Source organism: Geotrypetes seraphini, chromosome 3 (assembly GCF_902459505.1).
Source record: "Geotrypetes seraphini chromosome 3, aGeoSer1.1, whole genome shotgun sequence".
In the NCBI taxonomy this organism is placed as follows: Eukaryota; Metazoa; Chordata; class Amphibia; order Gymnophiona; family Dermophiidae; genus Geotrypetes; species Geotrypetes seraphini.
Window position 1 is genome coordinate 313,901,775 of NC_047086.1, and position 18,151 is coordinate 313,919,925.

At 43.2% G+C, this 18,151-nt stretch overlaps 1 protein-coding gene across 1 annotated transcript in view; it reads right to left on the reverse strand.

Annotated features, from left to right (window-relative positions):
* Positions 1–17,013, reverse strand: part of LOC117357657 (synaptosomal-associated protein 25) — a 98,526-nt gene extending 81,513 nt beyond the window's left edge. The window contains exon 1 of the mRNA XM_033938540.1: positions 16,895–17,013. The gene's annotated coding sequence lies outside the window, so the exon portion shown is untranslated. The remainder of the gene's footprint in view (positions 1–16,894) is intronic.
* Positions 17,014–18,151: the final 1,138 nt, after the last annotated feature.

Below are 18,151 nucleotides of genomic sequence, written 5' to 3' on the forward strand. Positions count from 1 at the left end.
TTAAGTAATTCAAACATCTATATACACCTAAGGTGGTTAAATAAATTTATTTAAAAATTTTGAATGGAGCTGGAAGATCCAGTGAGGAAGTAGTATATAAAGCCTAATACAATGAGTATTAGGTGGTAATTCTGAGGGTCTGTATATGAACATCTTCTGAAGTGAGGGGTCATTGAAAGTGTTGAGAATTATACACATTCAGGATAACAGTTGAATGAATTATATACTCTCACAAAAGATTCTTTATTAAATATAGTGCTGTTTTGAAATTCTCTAATTGAAAGCACAATATTGAAGCAAGCACATCCCACTGACTGCAATGCAGTTGGAGGACTTCTGCTCAGCTTTGAGGGAACAGCGGGTTCCCCATGGTAACTGTCTATCAGTAAATGTACAATGTCATTTCAAAACAGCTGAGGGGAGATATGATTGAAGTCTACAAAATCCTGAGTGGTATAGAACGGGTACCAGTGAATTGATTTTTTTACTTAATCAAAAATTACAAAGACTAGGGAACACTCGATGAAGTTACAGGGAATTACTTTTAAAACTAATAGAAGGAAATATTTTTTCACTCAGAGAATAGTTGAGCTTTGGAATGCATCACCAGGGAATGTGGTAAGAGCGGTTAATGTAGTTGGGCTTTTAAAAAGGATTGGACAAGTTCCTGGAGAAAAAGTCCATAGTCTGCTATGGAGACAGACATGGGGGAAGCCGATGCTGCCCTGGGCTCAGTAGCATGGAATATTGCTACGATTTAGGTTTCTGCCAGGTACTTGTGACCTGAACTGGCCACTGTGGAAGTAGGATACTGGGCTAGATGGACCACTGATCTGACCCAGTATGGCTATTCTTAAGTTTTTATGTTCTTAAACCAAAGAATGCTAGAAGCTTCTGTCTGTTCTATCAAATATTGTTCCAGCATCAAATAGCAGGAGTATTCTAGGTGTTTCATTTTACCATATGTTTTAAAATTTAAGTTATCCAGAATGATTAACTTGGCTTCCATTGCTCATTTTTATAACTGTTTGTTTCTGCCATCTGTTTGGATCATGTGTTTAACCAATAAACATTGCACCTTATTTATAATGGAGTTTTATTGCAGTTGCTGTCTTCCCATTCCCCTGCTCTGCCTTTCATTTTGTAATTAAAAATTTAAAATGATGCAGACCTAGACATTAAAATGAATTGCAAAAGAAAGGAAAAGGTTCTCTCTTTCTCTGGCACATTTACTTCAAACTTTTTAAAAAAGTTACCCCCTCCTTTACAAAGCCGCGATAGTGATTTTAGCACCGGCCAAGGCGGTAAGAACGCTGAGGGTCATAGAATTCTCCTATAAGCATTGTTCTTAACGCCATGGTCAGTGCTAAAAATGTTTTCTAAAGGAGGAGGTCATTTGCCTCCTTTGCCTCCCATGTAATATGGTCTGCCCCCTTATATTGTGGACTTAATTAGAGGGCCATTAAATTCTATTTTCTTCTTTTCATTTTTTTCTCCCTATCGTAGTTATTATGGAGCCCTTTTACTAGGAAGTGCTCAGAAATGGGCTTCGCAAATCCTTATGAAGGTCTTTCCCTTGAGCTAAATCCACTTATAGTGTGGCCATCAAAAATGCCTTTTTTCCACTTGTTGAAAATATGGCTGTGTCCTTATACATAGTAACATAGATGACGGCAGATAAAGACCTGAATGGTCCATCCAGTCTGCCTAACCTGATTCAATTTAAATTTTTTAATTTTTTCTTAGCTATTTCTGAGGAAAGAATCCAAAGCTCTACCTGGTTCTGTGCTTGGGTGCCAACTGCTGAAGTCTCTGTCAAAGCTCACTCCAGCCCATCTACACCATCCCAGCCATTGAAGCCCTTCCCAGCCCATCCTCAACCAAAAGGCCATATACAGACACTTACTGTGCAAGTCTGCCCAGTACTGGGCATGATTAAGAAGGGGATCACGAGTAGATCGGAGGACGTCATAATCCCACTTTACAGAGCAATGGTCAGACCACACTTGGAATATTGTGTCCAACACTGGTCTCCATACCTTAAGAAGTATATAACTTTGCTGGAGAGGGTGCATAGGCGAGCCACGAAACTGGTCAAAAGTATGGAGAATTTGAACTACAAAGAATGCCTCGGAAAACTAGGACTGTTCACCCTCGAAAAGAGAAGACTGCGAGGGGATATGATAGAGACTTTTAAAATATTAAAAGGATTTGACAAAATAGACCAGGAAGCAGCATTACTGACTTTTTCAGATGTGACACGGACAAGAGGTCATAGCCTGAAATTGAGTGGTAGTAGGTTCAGGACAAATGTCAGGAGGTTCTGTTTTGCACAGAGAGTGGTGGACGCTTGGAATGCTCTCCCGGAGGAGGTTGTGATGGAGACTACTGTTCTGGGTTTCAAACGCAAGTTGGATGCACACCTTCTTGCAAATCATATCGGGGGATTTGGGAAACCCTGGTCTCCATAGGGGAGCACCTAACTGGGCCTCCGCGTGTGAGGGTCGCCGGACTAGATGGACCTAGGTCTGATCCGGTGAAGGCTTTTCTTATGTTCTTATTATTTTCTGATTCTAGGTCCTCTGTGTTCATCCCACTCTTCTTTGAACTCTCCACCACCTCTCCACCACCTCTCTCGGAAGAGCATTCCAGACATCCACCACCCTCTCTGTAAAGTAGAATTTCCTAACATTGCTCTTGAATCTACCACCCCTCAACCTCAAATTATGCCCTCTGGTTTTACCATTTTCCTTTCTCTGGAAAAGATTTTATTCTACGTTAATACCCTTCAAGTATTTGAATGTCTGAATCATATGTCCCCTGTCCCTCTTTTCCTCTAGGGTATACATATTCAGGGCTTCCAGCTTCTCCTATGTCTTCAGGCGCAAACCTCCTATCATTTTCATCACCCTCCTCTGGATCGCTTCAAATTGTCTTACGTCCTTCGCCAGATAAGGTCTCCAAAACTGAACACAATACTCCAAATGGGGCCTCACCAACGATCTGTACAGGGGCATCAACACTTTCTTCCTTCTACTGGCTACGCCACTCTTTATACCACCAGCATCCTTTGGCAGCAGCCACTGCCTTGTCACACTGTTTTTTCACCTTTAGATCTTTGGACACTATCACCCCAAGGTCCCTCTCCCCATCCGTGCATATCAGCTTCTCACCTCCCAGCATATACAGTTCCTTCCAATTATTAATCCCCAAATGCATTACTCAGCATTTCTTTGCATTGAATTTTAGTTGCAAAACATTAGACCATTCCTCTAACTTTTGCAGAACCTTTTTCATATTTTCCACTCCCTCTTCAGTGTCTACTCTGTTACAAATCTTGGTATCATCCGCAAAAAGGCAAACTTTTCCTTCTAACCCTTCAGCAATGTCACTCACAAACATATTGAACAGGATTGACCCAGCACCGAACCTTGAGGAACTCCACTACTCACCTTTCCTTCCTCTGAGCGACTTCTACCCTCTGCCATCTGTCCGACAGCTAGTTTCTAACCCAGTTCACCACTTTGGGTCCTAACTTCAGTCCTTCTAGTATGTTCAAGAGCTTCCTATGAGGAACTGTATCAAAGATTTTGCTGAAATCTAAGTAAATTACATCTAGCATATGTCCTCGATCCAGTTCTTTGGTCACCCAATCAAAAAATTCAATCAGATTCGTTTGGTACAATTTACCTTTTGTAAAGCCATGTTGGCTCGGATCCTGTAACCCATTAGATTCTAGGAGTAAACAGGCAGATAGACAAGGGTGACCCGGTCGACATCGTATATCTGGATTTTCAAAAGGCGTTCGACGAGGTTCTGCATGAACGACTATTTCGAAAAATTGCAAGCCATGGAATTGAGGGTGAAATACTCACGTGGATTAAAACTGACTGGCGGATAGGAAACAGAGAGTGGGGGTAAATGGACAATACTTGGACTGGAAAAGCGTCATGAGTGGAGTGCCGCAGGGTTCAGTGCTTGGACCCGTGCTCTTCAACATATTTATAAACGACCTGGAAATTGGTACGATGAGTGAGGAGATTAAATTTGCAGACAATACGAAGTTATTCAGAGTAGTGAAGATGTAGGAGGATTGCGAAGACCTGCAATGGGACATAAACAAGCTCGAGAAATGGGCTGCGACATGGCAAATGAGGTTTAACATGGATAATTGTAAGGTGATGCATGTCGGTAACAAAAATCTTATATACGAATACAAGATGTCCGGTGCATTTCTTGGAGAGACCCCCCAGGAAAGAGACTTGGGAGTACTGGTCGACAAGTCAATGAAGCCATCCGCGCAATGCGCGGTGGTGGCGAAAAGGGCGAACAGAATGCTAGGAATGATTAAGAAGGGGATCACCAACAGATCAGAGAAGGTTATCATGCCACTGTACCGGGCCGTGGTACGCCCTCACCTGGAATACTGCGTCCAGCACTGGTCGCTGTACATGAGGAAGGACACAGTACTACTCGAAAGGGTCCAGAGAAGAGCAACTAAAATGGTTAAGGGGCTGGAGGAGTTGCTGTACAGTGAGAGATTAGAGAAACTGGGCCTCTTCTCTCTTGAAAAGAGGAGACTTAGAGGGGACATGATCGAAACATTCAAGATAATAAAGGGAATAGACTTAGTAGATAAAGACAGGTTCACCCTCTCCAAGGTAGAGAGAACGAGAGGGCACTCTCTAAAGTTAAATGGGGATAGATTCTGTACAAATGTAAGGAAGTTCTTCTTCACCCAGAGAGTGGTAGAAAACTGGAATGCTCTTCCGGAGGCTGTTATAGGGGAAAACACCCTCCAAGGATTCAAGACAAAGTTATACAAGATCCTGCTGAACCAGAACGTACGCAGGTAAGGCTAGTCTCTGACCCAGCAGCGGCAATTCTTATGTTCTTAAGTTCACTATCCTTTCTTTCAGCAACACTTCCATTATTTTTCCAACAACCGAAGTGAGGCTTACTGGCCTGTAGTTTCCTGCTTCATCTCTGTGACCACTTTTGTGAATAGGAACAACATCCACTTTCCTCCAATCCCCAGGAACCACTCCCATCTCCAGAGATTTGTAGAATAAGTTTTTAATAGGACCCGCCAGAACCTCTCTGAGCTCCTTCAGTATCCAGTTTTTCAAGTTGTTCATAAACACTTTCCTCCGTGAACAGCGCAGAATCTACTCCATTTTCTCGTGTTACTCTGCCAGACAATCTCGGTCCTTCTCCAGGATTTTCTTCCGTGAATACAGAACAGAAGTATTTGTTTAGCACGTTTGCTTTTTCCTTATGTTTCCCTTATGTTAAAGATATAGGCAAAGTTTATTTTTATTTTTTGAAATATTATTATTTTATTGTTGCAAATTAACCAGAAAATACACAGGCTGAATGCCAACAATCAAAATCAGCCCCCAAGAGAACAGCACCCCCCTTCCCCTTGAGTGATACAAAGGCAAGGAAAATTAGAAAACATGCCAAAGGACTAGGTAGGCAGTGAAACAAACATTGTTTCATAATTGTTAAGATATACCTCTGCACAACCCATAAAAATGCCAAGTTCGACAAAAAGAACCACAGGTATCAGTCCTCAAAGCTGTCAGTTTAGACATCAAATAAATATTGTCCACCTTGAGAAGATGATCAGTCTGTGTGGGGAGAGCGTTCCTTTTTCAAAACGAAGCCACACATAACCGGGTCACCATAGTGACCAGAGCCAGAAAGTGAGCCTGCTCGTGCTCCAAACCCACAACAGGCTTATTAAGAAGAAAAACATCCATTTAGAGCTGGACATGATGTGGCAACACAGTAGACACCAATTTGTGAACCATCCCCCAATCTTAGGACAGTCCCACCATATATGCCGAAAGGACCCCTCTGCCCCATAATTCCTCCAACATTTACCATCCCCATAGGAGAACAGATGATACAATTTTGCAGGAGTATAGTAAAAGTGAAATAACATCTTAGCAGTGGCGTACCTAGGGGGGGGCGGGGGGGGGGCGGGCCGCCCCGGGTACCAGCCCTAAGGGGGTGTTCCCGGCCTTGCCGTTCAGTCCCCCGCCACCCCCGAAGGACCGCTCGCCCCACTGACCTTCCTGCACCACCTGTGAAGCAGCCCGCAGCAGGATCGCGAAGTCAGCGTCAGCATCCCTGCGCTGCTTCCTGCGCCGCGATCCCGCCCCTCCTCTGATGTCAGAGGAGGGGCGGGACCGTGGCGCAGGAAGCAGAGCAGGGATCGCTGACGCTGACTTCGCGATCCTGCTGCGGCTGTTCATAGGTGGTGCGGGGAGGCCAGGGGGGCGAGCGGTCCTTCGGGGTGGGTCGGGGCATCAGGCCTTCAGGGTGGGGCGGGCGGGCAGGCAAGCAGGCTTTCAAGGGGGAGGGGGTGACAGGCAGGCAGGCAGGCCTTCAAGGGGGGACAGGCCTTCGTGGGGGGGTGCAGACCTTCAAGGGGTGCAGGCCTTCAAAGGGGGCAGGCAGGCCTTCAGGGGGGTGCAGGCCTTCGGGGGGGGGTGTAGGCCTTTGGGGGGGTGCAGACCTTCAAGGGGGTGCAGGCCTTCAAGGGGGGGAACAGGCCTTCAAGGGGGGAAAGGCAGGCAGGCCTTCAAGGGGGGGACAGGCCTACAAGGGGGGGGGACAGGCCTACAAGGGGGGGGGACAGGCCTTCAAGGGGGGGTGCAGGCCTTCAAGGGGGGTGCAGGCCTTCAAGGGGGAGACAGGCCTTCAAGGGGGGGAAAGGCAGGCAGGCAGGCCTTAAAGGGGGGACAGGCCTACAAGGGGGGGACAGGCCTACAAGGGGGTGGGACAGGCCTTCAAGGGGGGGACAGGCCTTCGGGGGGGTGCAGACCTTCAAGGGAGTGCAGGCCTTCGGGGGGGGGTGCAGTCCTTCAAGGGGGTGCAGGCCTTCAAGGGGGGGAAAGGCAGGCAGGCAGGCCTTCAAGGGGGGGACAGGCCTACAAGGGGGGGAGAAGCTACAAGGGGGTGGTACAAGCCTTCAAGTGGGGGACAGGCCTTCGGGGGGGGTGCAGACCTTCAAGGGAGTGCAGGCCTTCGAGGGGGGTGGTGCAGGCCTTCAAGGGGGTGCAGGCCTTCAAGGGGGGACAGGCCTTCAAGGGGGGAAAGGCAGGCAGGCAGGCCTTCAAGGAGGGACAGGCCTACAAGGGGGGGGGAGAAGCTACAAGGGGGTGGGACAGGCCTTCAAGTGGGGGACAGGCCTTCGGGGGGTGCAGGCCTTCGGGGGGTGCAGACCTTCAAGGGGGGGACAGGCAGGCAGGCCTTCAAGGGGGGGACAGGCCTACAAGGGGAAGGGACAGGCCTTCAAGGGGGGTGCAGGCCTTCAAGGTGGGACAGGCAGACCTTTAAGGGGGGACAGGCCTTTGGGGGGGACCATGATTTAGAAGTACACGGAGGGAAGGGGGTGTTCAAAGAGACATGCATATGCCAAACTTTGGGGGGGGGGAAGAAATAATGGGTCTGAAAATAGAGGAGAGGGAGAGAGATGATGGACCATGGGCTTTAGGGAGGGAAGGAACAGAAAGGGAGAGAAATTGGACACAAGGGATGGTGTGGAGGAGGGATAGAGATACTGGATAGGAGGGTAATTAGGAAAAGAAACGGAGAGATGGTGGACTCTGGGATGGTGGGGAAGGAGGGAGAGATGCCGGATGAAAGGGTATTTAAGAAAAGGTGGATCTGTGGAGGGAGATGAAAAAAAGGAAAGATACCAGACTTCCTGGGAAGGGAAGGGAAATGGAAAGGGAGGACAGAGTTGGCAGATGGATGGTTAGCATGCAGAAAGAAGGAGACCCTGGCAAGCAAGTTATCAGAAGAAAACCAGAGCCTTGGACCAACAAGATTTGAAATATAACCAGACAACAAAAGGTAGAAAAATTAATTTTATTTTCTGTTTTGTGATTATAACATGTCAGATTTGAAATGTGTATCCTGCCAGAGCTGGTGTTGGACTGCAAACGTGAGCTAGGATTTAACAGAAAGAGGAAAAGTCCTTTTTGTTTCTTTATTTTATTTACACCACAGCGCCAGTGTGGTTAGGAGAAGCCAAAGGGGGTGAAAAAGCTATAAAACCCACCAGGAGTTTTGAAAAAAATCACCCAACTGGGCAGGAAAATCGAATTGAAAAACCAATTCAATAGGGCTGAATCGAATCAAAATTTTTTTTTCCTGTATCTGGCAGCATTAGTTTGCGCTACTGTCTTAGACTTTAGGACCTGGGCTTGGGGAGAGATGGCATCCTCAGTACTTTATAATGCAAGTGAAACGAGGATTTGGTCAGACTTTTGAAGGGTCTGCAGAAAAAAAATATTGTATAGGCCGGGGACATGAGACAGCAGGAAATGGGAACTTTTCTTCCTTCTATTTTTGTGAATGGAAAGGCTGAGGATGTCAGAGAGGTCAGTTAAAATATGTGCTTTATAAGAAAATATAATAATGTGTTTTATAAAGTTTATAGCATAGCTGGCCTACCCAGTGAGGTGTTTCTAGTGGTGGTGGTGGCAGCGTGTCAATGTGTTGAGAGGAAGAGGTGGTCTGGGAAATTCTGCTGAGCAAACTCCGGGCCCATTTCCACCCCCCAGTTAGTCCACTCCACTCAACTGATTCACACACTGAGTGGGTCTTTGGGTGTTGTTTTGGGATCTCTTCCAGTGGTTTATCTCCTTCTGGTCCAAGGAAGGAAACTTTGTTATCCTTAGCATTGACCTACAGAATATGTTTGTAACAGCGCTGCTTGTGTGGCATTAGGCTATGTAGTGATCGAAAGAAAAAAACAGACCTTTGCACATTTTTGCACTATATGGTGGGTGTATGAGGAGATTCACATTTCCTGCACAGCTAAGTCCATGTGAAGTTACCTTGTGCTGTATTTGACATCTAGCAAGGTCTCTGTTTGAAAGGAAAGATCTAAACTTAAAAATGAAGTGGCCAGAAGTTATGGTAAAAGCAGATAGTGTAGCTGGTTTTAAGAAAGATTTGGACAAATTCCTGGAGGAAAAGTCCATAATCTGTTATTAAGACATGGGGGAAGTGTCTGCTTGCCCTGGATCGGTAGCATGGAATGTTGCTACTCTTTGGGTTTTGACTAGGTATTAGTGTCCTGGATTGGCTACCATGAGAATGGGCTACTGGGCATGATGGACCATTGGTCTGACCCAGTTAGGCTATTCTTATGTTATGTTCTCATCTGTAGGGGCCTTTGTTTTCACTTCTTATTTTAATGTATTTTTTTTCTGGGAACTTATCAGTGTTTTTTATAATGGGAACAAAAATGGAAGAGAATTAATGTGTGTGGAATGGGGGGTAACTAATTTCTTCAGCTAAATAATTCAATCCACTTCAAAAAGACATAGGAGAACTTGTGCACCATTCACACACCCTCCAACCAAAAACGTCAAAAGAAAAAAACTGTTCGACAACCTCCTAGCCATTCGAGCTGCAACACTCGACCCCCAACTCTACAACCAATTGATATCAACCACAGACTGCAAAACCTTCAAAAAGAAATAAAAACCCTTCTATTCAAAAAACACATAAAACCGAACTAACACAATCAGAACTGTCCCAAGCATCACCTGCAACTACTCCATATGTACTTCTAATGTCATGACAATTTAGACATAATTTATGTTATGTTATGTTTGGAATAATGGTTACATATATGAGGTTCAATAAAAGAAAATTTTCACTGCCTGTTTCTATTCTGACCATTTATTCCATTTCATGGTTATTGCAAAAAAAAATAAAAAAAAAATTTTTTACATGGGGGGGGGGGGGGTGTCAAAAAATGATGGGCCCCGGGTGCCACATACCCTAGGTACGCCACTGCATCTTAGGCAAAGTTTATTTTTAACAAACAAACAGATTGTTGCGTTCAAAATATGGGACCCACCACAGTCAGTGTTTCAATCAACACTTCTTCTTTAGGGGGTTCTATAAAATGATGGTATCAAAGGACACACAACAATTATGTATACTTTAGCAATCAAAATATGCTGCTGAAAAAACTAATGTGGCTTATTTTGATCGCTAAAGCATACAGCGTACAGATCAGGCATTGATACCACCATTTTATGGGACCCCTGAAGAAGACATGTTGATCAAAACATGGACCATGTTGGGTCCCATATTTTGTAAAAAGTGGTCTATCTTTACGTAACAATCTGTTTGTTTGTTAAAAATAAACTTTGCTTGTATCTTATACATCTGTCTGCAGTTCCTTCTTTTGTCCTTGGTTTACTGCATTTTCACTGCATATTTGTTGGATTTTCTTTTTTGTCTCTGTGTCGTTATGTTAGCATTAGTGCACGGCCTTTGAAAGTAATTACTGCAGGAGCACTTACTGTCACCTATTTAGGAGGCATTATGGGCTCCCGTGTTAGGGACATACTATCCAGTTAGCATGGCGGTAATGTTAGCACACTAGCTGATTACTGTCTCCACACCCATTCTCAGTCCCAGCACACCCCTTCCCAAAAACATTTGAAAAAAGAATACCGTACACTTAGGCCTTGATTCTATATAAGACACCTACAGTTAGGCACCTAAATGATCTAGGCGCCTAACTTAATTTTTTTAATTGCATTAATCAATGCTGATAATTAAGAACTCCATTAAAAAAACCAATTTTAAAAATGAATTTGCTGGAAGGCACCTACCACTTCAATGTAGGCATCTACACCGGGGCGTCTAATGGCAACTACTGGCAAGTAGGCTTGGTTAAGGGTAGAGTTGGGATGGAGTTTGGGTGTGGATTGAGTTAGGTGCCAGTAGGCATCTACCGTTGGCACACTCATTTAGGCCAAGAAAACACCGGCCTACATAGAGTGTGCCTAAGGATTTTAATGCCTACCAGTGGCTAAGAAAGCTTAGGCGCCACTGGATACAGTTCTAAAAAGGACACCTAGCGGTTGATTCTGTAAATAATTTTATAAAAAGTCAGGTCTTAGGGGTAACATGCTCCGATGCTCATAGAGTACCCAGCTTTTGTAAAAAAAAAAAAAAAAGGTAGGTGTGTGTGGGGGAGGGGTTATAATTTCTACACAATTCCCAAAATATTAAAGCTCTTCTAATCGTCATCGATATCCACAGCACTAATTCTTTAGTCACATGGAAGCATTCATAATTTGCACATTATGGGCTCCTTTTACAAAGCTGCGGTAGAGGTTTCTACCACAGACCGGTGAGATAAATGCTCTAAAGCTCATAGATATTCTATGAGCACCGGAGCATTTACCTCACCGGCCCATGGTAGAAACCTCTACCACAGCTTTGTAAAAGCCAGTGTATGAAAAGAATGACAACTTGAAAAAATTATTTTCCCTTTTTATTAAACCGCGGTAGAGGTTTTTGCAGCGAGCCAGCGAGGTAAATGCTCCAACGCTCATAGGAATTGAATGATTGTCAGAGCATTTACTTTGACAGCTCACGGTAAAAACCTCTGCCGCGGTTTGATAAAAGGAAACCTATGCTAGTTTTTTTATATTTGTTTACATCGTCTCCTAGTCTGATTCTTAAAGTCCTTTCAGTCATCCACACATCATTAAATTGAAAAAATTTAACCATTTTACCTCTGGCTCTAGAAAATAAAAACCTGTCTTCTATTTTCCCAGGCAGTACATTTTTATAAAAATAATATACCCCCTCTTTATCAAAGCCACACTAGCATTTTTAGCACCAGCCGCCATGGTAACAGCTCCGACGCTCATAGAATTCCTATGAGCGTCCAAGCTGTTACCACCATGGCCGGCGCTAAAAATGCTAGTGCGGGTTTGTGAAGGTGGGGGATAATAAAGTTTAATTTACAGATATTATTTTTCTTTAACGTGAACTGGAAAAAATAGGATGCCTGATGTTTTCTAAAGTGCAGTCACATCTGCCTTTTCCCCAGCACCTAAGACTCCATTAGTACTAAAACGCATGCATGTATTGTCAAAGAAATATATTGCATTGTAAAAAGAAACAATTACAATGTACCTAAGATAAATAACAAGGACAGTTATAGGGCTCCAGTGATGCAAATGGTCAGATTCTATTTCTGGCCTGGTGACTGTACAGCATGTTTCTCCTGCTTCCTATAAGCTTATGCCAAGTATTTCCTACTCAGTCTTTTGTGGAAAGTCTTATTTTTCTCTCATCTTTGGGATGTGTCCATCTCCTACCTTTGTGTTTTGTACAATACAAGAGAAAATACAATTTTGGTTTTAGTTTTGTATTTAATAAACTTTTATAATGTGTTACCAGCCCAAAGGAGTTCTTGCAAGGCGGTGTACAATCAATAAAAACATACAATTTCTGCTTAAATTTTCCCAGCATTGCACTGCATGCAGGATGCAATTAACCCCTTGTTGGGGAAACGAGCACATTAGACTCCCCATTGTAATATCAGTACATTCTAAATCTCCCACAGATGGGGTGCCATGTGATTCTGACTACAGAAGAAAATTGGCAGAGAAAGCAGGTAACTGCCACTTACCGACTCTCTGTGTGAGCTGCAGCACCATGATTAAACAATACAATAAATGGCTATACTGATGACTGGACTCAATCTATAATATCATAGCAAGAAGAAATTATTCCAGTTTTATATTAATCCCCAGATTCATAAGGAGAAATTATGATACTCGATCCTCAGAGGGTCAAATTACCCAATGGTTCCAATGAGCGAAAGCTCGCAGAACCCGATCTTCACAGGATCCAAATGTATCCTTTTTTTTATCTTTTATCCATATATATTTTTTCTTTTATCCATAGATTGTTGATCTATGGAAACGGGCATGCCCGTTTGGCATGAAATTTACTCTAATGGAGCGATTTCTACTTTGTGCATGAATATAATAGGGAGCCTCGACCCTGAGGAAAGCGTGTGAAACATGGACATGTTGGTGGAGGCGCTCCCCTTTAAAAACTAGATAAAAGCTAAGTAAAAACTATTTATATCAACAATCTATGGATAAAAGAAAAAATATATATGGATAAAAGATAAAAAAAAGGATACATTTGGATCCTGTGAAGATCGGGTTCTGCGAGCTTTCGCTCATTGGAACCATTGGGTAATTTGACCCTCTGAGGATCGAGTATCATAATTTCTCCTTATGAATCTGGGGATTAATATAAGACTGGAATAATTTCTTCTTGCTATGGCACTATGATTAAAGGCATTGAAAACCTTTCATACACTGAAAGATTGGAGAGACTGGGGCTCTTCTCCCTGGAAAAGCGGAGACTTAGAGGGGACATGATAGAAACCTACAAGATCATGAAGGGCATAGAGAGAGTAGAGAGGGACAGATTCTTCAAACTTTCAGAACATAAAAGAACAAGAGGGCATTCGGAAAAGCTGAAAGGGGACAGATTCTAAACGAATGCTAGGAAGTTTTTCTTTACCCAGCGTGTTGTGGACATCTGGAATGCACTTCCAGAGGGCGTAATAGGGCAGAGTACGGTGCAGGGGTTCAAGAAAGGATTGGACAATTTCCTACTGGAAAAAGGGATAGAGGGATATAGATAGAGGGCTACTGCACAGGTCCTAGACCTGTTGGGCCACCGCGTGGGCGGACTGCTGGGCACGATGAACCTCTGGTCTGACCCAGTGGAGGCATTTCTTATGTTCTTATGTTAAATATACTGACCATCAACGTGTATCTGGCCAGTTTACAAAGCTAAAAACATAATAGTTAATAAATTTTTTTAAAAAGGGGGTAAAAAAGAAATAGGTAAAACATGAAGTAGACGAAGACAATGACGTATATTCCCACGGACTGGGGAGAACAGAGAAACCTCTCTGCACAGTAGTGGTTCTGGTCCCTCTCCATCCTGTCCCCCTCCCCCACATACACTCCTTTCTCTACTATGTCTTACCTGGGCAAAAAAAAAAACACTTTTGGGGCCATTAAATTAGCACATCTGGCAGGGTTCCTCCTAAACTTTGGGGTCCTAGACAAGTGCCCTAATCCTGCCTTGATTCTAAGCACAGTCTGGCCTTTTGACATCGTTATGTCGGTTTTTGACATTTAAGTGGCACCTGCAGCCATAAGGGCTATTGGGGTGGTAGACAGGTGGGTGTAGTCAGTTCTGGGGGAGGGTGTTTTGGGGGGCTCACCATAACCTATAAGGTTGTTGTGGTGAGATGTGTATGTGGCACCCTTTTTGTGAAGTTCACAGCAGTGCTCTGTAAGGTACCCCACTACTCTGGTACATTTTTAGGTGTCCAGTCCATCACTATGCTGACCCCGCCCAGGTTCAAAAGGTCTTTTTCCAGGCGTTTTTGACTTGGATGAATTTTTGGACAAAAATGGGGTATAAAGATGGACGACTTAGCGGTCTGGATGATCAAATGGCTGGACATACAGTTAGACGATTTTCGGAGAAAAAAAAAAAAAGTTGGACATATTTTTCAAAAATGAACCTTTTCCCATGTCCAACTTTGGGTGACTTGCGACTTAGGCCCAAAACGGACTTAGATGTTTCTTTTGATTAGTGCCCTCTGCTTGCCTATGTTATTTTATTATGCAATCTGCCTTGAACTGAAAGGCAAAATGACATATAAATGTACATATTAAATTAATTTATTCTCTATGAATTTTAGAAAGAAATATATCTGCAATAGTAAATTCTGAATTAGTAGAGCTGAACATGTCATAATGGACTTCCTCTTTTAAGTACAATGGAAACCTGAAGTAAGAAAGTTCACTAACAGGTCAATCAGAAAGGTTTTTCCCTGTGTTTGTCAATGGTTTCAGGATTTGGGTGATGTATATTAATAAGAACTCTCAAATTAAGAGAAAATAAGGGGACAGAAGGAGTAGAACATTGTAGCCAAAATTCACCTAAAATTGAGGCTGGAACAGTGATAAAGTTCACCTATACCCTGTCCTGGAGGAACACCAGGCCGATTGGGTTTTCAGGCTAGCCCTAATGAATATGCATGAAGCAAATTTGCATGCCTATCACTTCCATCATATGCAAATCTCTCTCATGCATATTCATTAGGGCTAGCCTGAAAACCCGATTGGCCTGGTGTTCCTCCAGGACAGGGTTGGGAATCACTGACCTATACAACGAAGGGGGCATGACATAGAGACAGAATTCATCCCCGTCCCCGTGGTTAACTGCGGGAAGCCATCCCCGTGCCATTTTTTTAAGGAGAGAGGGAAGAATCAGAATATGAATGGGTACAACCACTGACCCTCAAGACTTGCATTGAAGAATGAGAAGTTACTATTCCTACAGGAAGTTTGTTAATGGGAGTGGTTTTCTTCCATTGATGAGTCTCATTTCCTAGGCCAGACTACCACAAGAAGATCACCTCTCCCTCTCCCCCCCAAAAAAAAAAGCTCTACACACCTTCTATAAAACTACTGCAGAAGCCAGAGGATCTCAGATCACAAACAAAAAGCTGAAGAAGTCTGAAGGATATGAACAGGAGAGATCACAATATAAAGATGAAGCCTGAAGAACATCCTGGAAAAGATCCAACAAGAAGCAGAAGAAGGAGCCTCAGCAATCTTTCCAAAAGACTGAGGGACTCCAAAAGGAACCAAGCAAGGCTGAGTGGGGAAATCTGGTATAGCAAGAGATGATTCATTTCTTTGGGCAATTTTGGAAGTAAAGTTGTTAAAGAAACACAGTGGCTGATATCTAGAATTGTAGTTATATACTCTTTAAAAAATTGCATGCACTTTATTAATTCTAAACTACTGCCTAATAAATTTATTATCCCAGGCAAATGCAATCCCTCTGTGATATATCCATACGAGTATAGGAAAGAACCCAGGAAATGTGAAGACAGATTTCCTCCTTTACACTCTTAGCAGCCTTCCTCTGGACTAACTCCAAACCTTTTATATCTTTTTGAAAGTGCAGTCTCCAGAATTGTGCACAATATTCTAAATGAGATCTCACCAGAGTCTTATACATGGAAGATCAGGTAGGGCACAAATACAGTAACGTAGTAACATAGTAAATGACGGCAGATAAAGACCTATGTGGTCCATCCAGTCTGCCGAACAGTCACATTCATTCTCAAGACAATGTTGAACCAACAAATCAGTAATTATTCATTTTACTTTCTAAGTTCCAGTATAAGATTTCTTCCCCTCCCCCCCTGAGATAGGTAAGACCTGTACTCAAATGATTTGAATGTGGTATATATATATGCATAATTGCTCCTGATTCATATGGGATGGAGACTATATATGTCTGTCTGGCATCAGCTACACTGCCCAACTGGAGTCACCAACAAAGCTAAATCCAGCCAATCCTGATTCATCTTGCCATATACAGGCCACAGACCATAAAAGTCCATTCAGCATCATCTTTACTTCCATACTGCTGGGACTTCCATTTAAGCACCACTCCTGCACATCATCAATGAAGTTATAGTTTTGATCTGTCAAGTTTGATGTCAATACTATCCTCTTTCTATTTAGGGATCCTTTGTTTCTATCCTACACATTTTTGAATGCCATCACTGTTTTTACCTCCACCATCTCTACAAGGATGGTATTCCAGGCATTCATCACCCTCTCCATGAAAAAATATTTCCTGACATTACTCCCGAGTCTACCAACCCACAATCTCATATTATGTTCTCTAGTTTTACTGCTTCTCTGTCTCTGAAATAGATTTGTTTGTAGATTTATATCCTTCAAACATTTAAACATCTGTATCATATCTCCTCTGTTCCTTCTTTCCTATAGGGCAGTGTTCTTCAGTGCAAGGCCTGAGGGCCAATGGCAGCCCCTGAAGGCCTCTGGGGCAGACCTCATAATCATTCTGGCTTTTTATCTGCTACTCTTTGCCTCTCTACCCAAGCTCATGGGAGAAAAAGCTGCCTGCATGGAGAACAAGGCATTTCTCAATAGATGAAAAGAATGCATTTTAAAATGCCTACCTCCATGAGGATACCCTCAGTAAAAAGTCTGAAAATGGGCTGGGGGCAGATATCAACACACACTGGTCAGCAGTATCACAGCCTTGCATGGGAAGATATTTGACAGCTCTCCTTCAGCTCCTTTGGGTCCAATTTGGCCCTGACTTAAAAATTAGTGAAGACTACTGCTCTAGGGCAGAGGTAGGGAACTCCGGTCCTCGAGAGCCATATTCCAGTCGTTTTTTCAGGATTTCCCCAAAGAATATGCATTGAAAGCAGTGCATGCAAATAGATCTCATGCATATTCATTGGGGAAATCCTGAAAACCCGACTGGAATACGGCTCTCGAGGACCGGAGTTCCCTAACCCTGCTCTAGGGTATACATATTCAGGTATTCAAGCCTTTTCCTCTCGACCGCAGTCATCCTATATCCTTAGCCAGGTTCAGCCTCCAGAACTGAATACAACATTCCAAGTGGGGCCTCATCAATGACTTGTACAGGAGCACTAACACCTTACTTTTTCTGCTGGCAATTCCTCTCTCTTTGCAGCCCAGCATCTTTCTGGCTAATTGAGAGGGGTTGAACCTAGGCTAGGGAAAGAGAGAAGATGAATGTAGGGTGAGGATGTTCTAAGTACAGTGAAAGAGAGCATACATATATTTATTTAGATGTGTGTGAGGGTAGGCATTTTGTGAGGCACAGTTTGAGTAAAGAAGAAACAATTGTTCAATCTTTTTGTGTGTCTTATAAAATTCACATTTATAAACACAGGCTATTTTACAAAAGCACACTAAATTGCCTTTATAAAACAGTCCTTTAAATAGACACATTTTTGGACTTCTCACATAGGTATCCTGTTATAAAATCACCCCTTCAATTTCTTAACGATACATTAAAAACCAAATGCATGCTAATTAATGCATATCACTACTGCCTGCCATTTGGTGCTCCACTTGAGCTTCATGGTTTACCAAATTAAAATTCCTGAAAACAAGATGCTCTAGAGCAGTGGTTCCCAACCCTGTCCTGGAGGAACACCAGGCCAATTGGGTTTTCAGGCTAGCCCTAATGAATATGCATGAGAGAGATTTGCATATGATGGAAGTGATAGGCATGCAAATTTGCTTCATGCATATTCATTAGGGCTAGCCTGAAAACCCAATTGGCCTGGTGTTCCTCCAGGACAGGGTTGGGAACCACTGCTCTAGAGATTATGTTCTATTTATAGTATGCCTGGAGGAAACATAAATTTGGACATCTTTATGTAAAATATTTT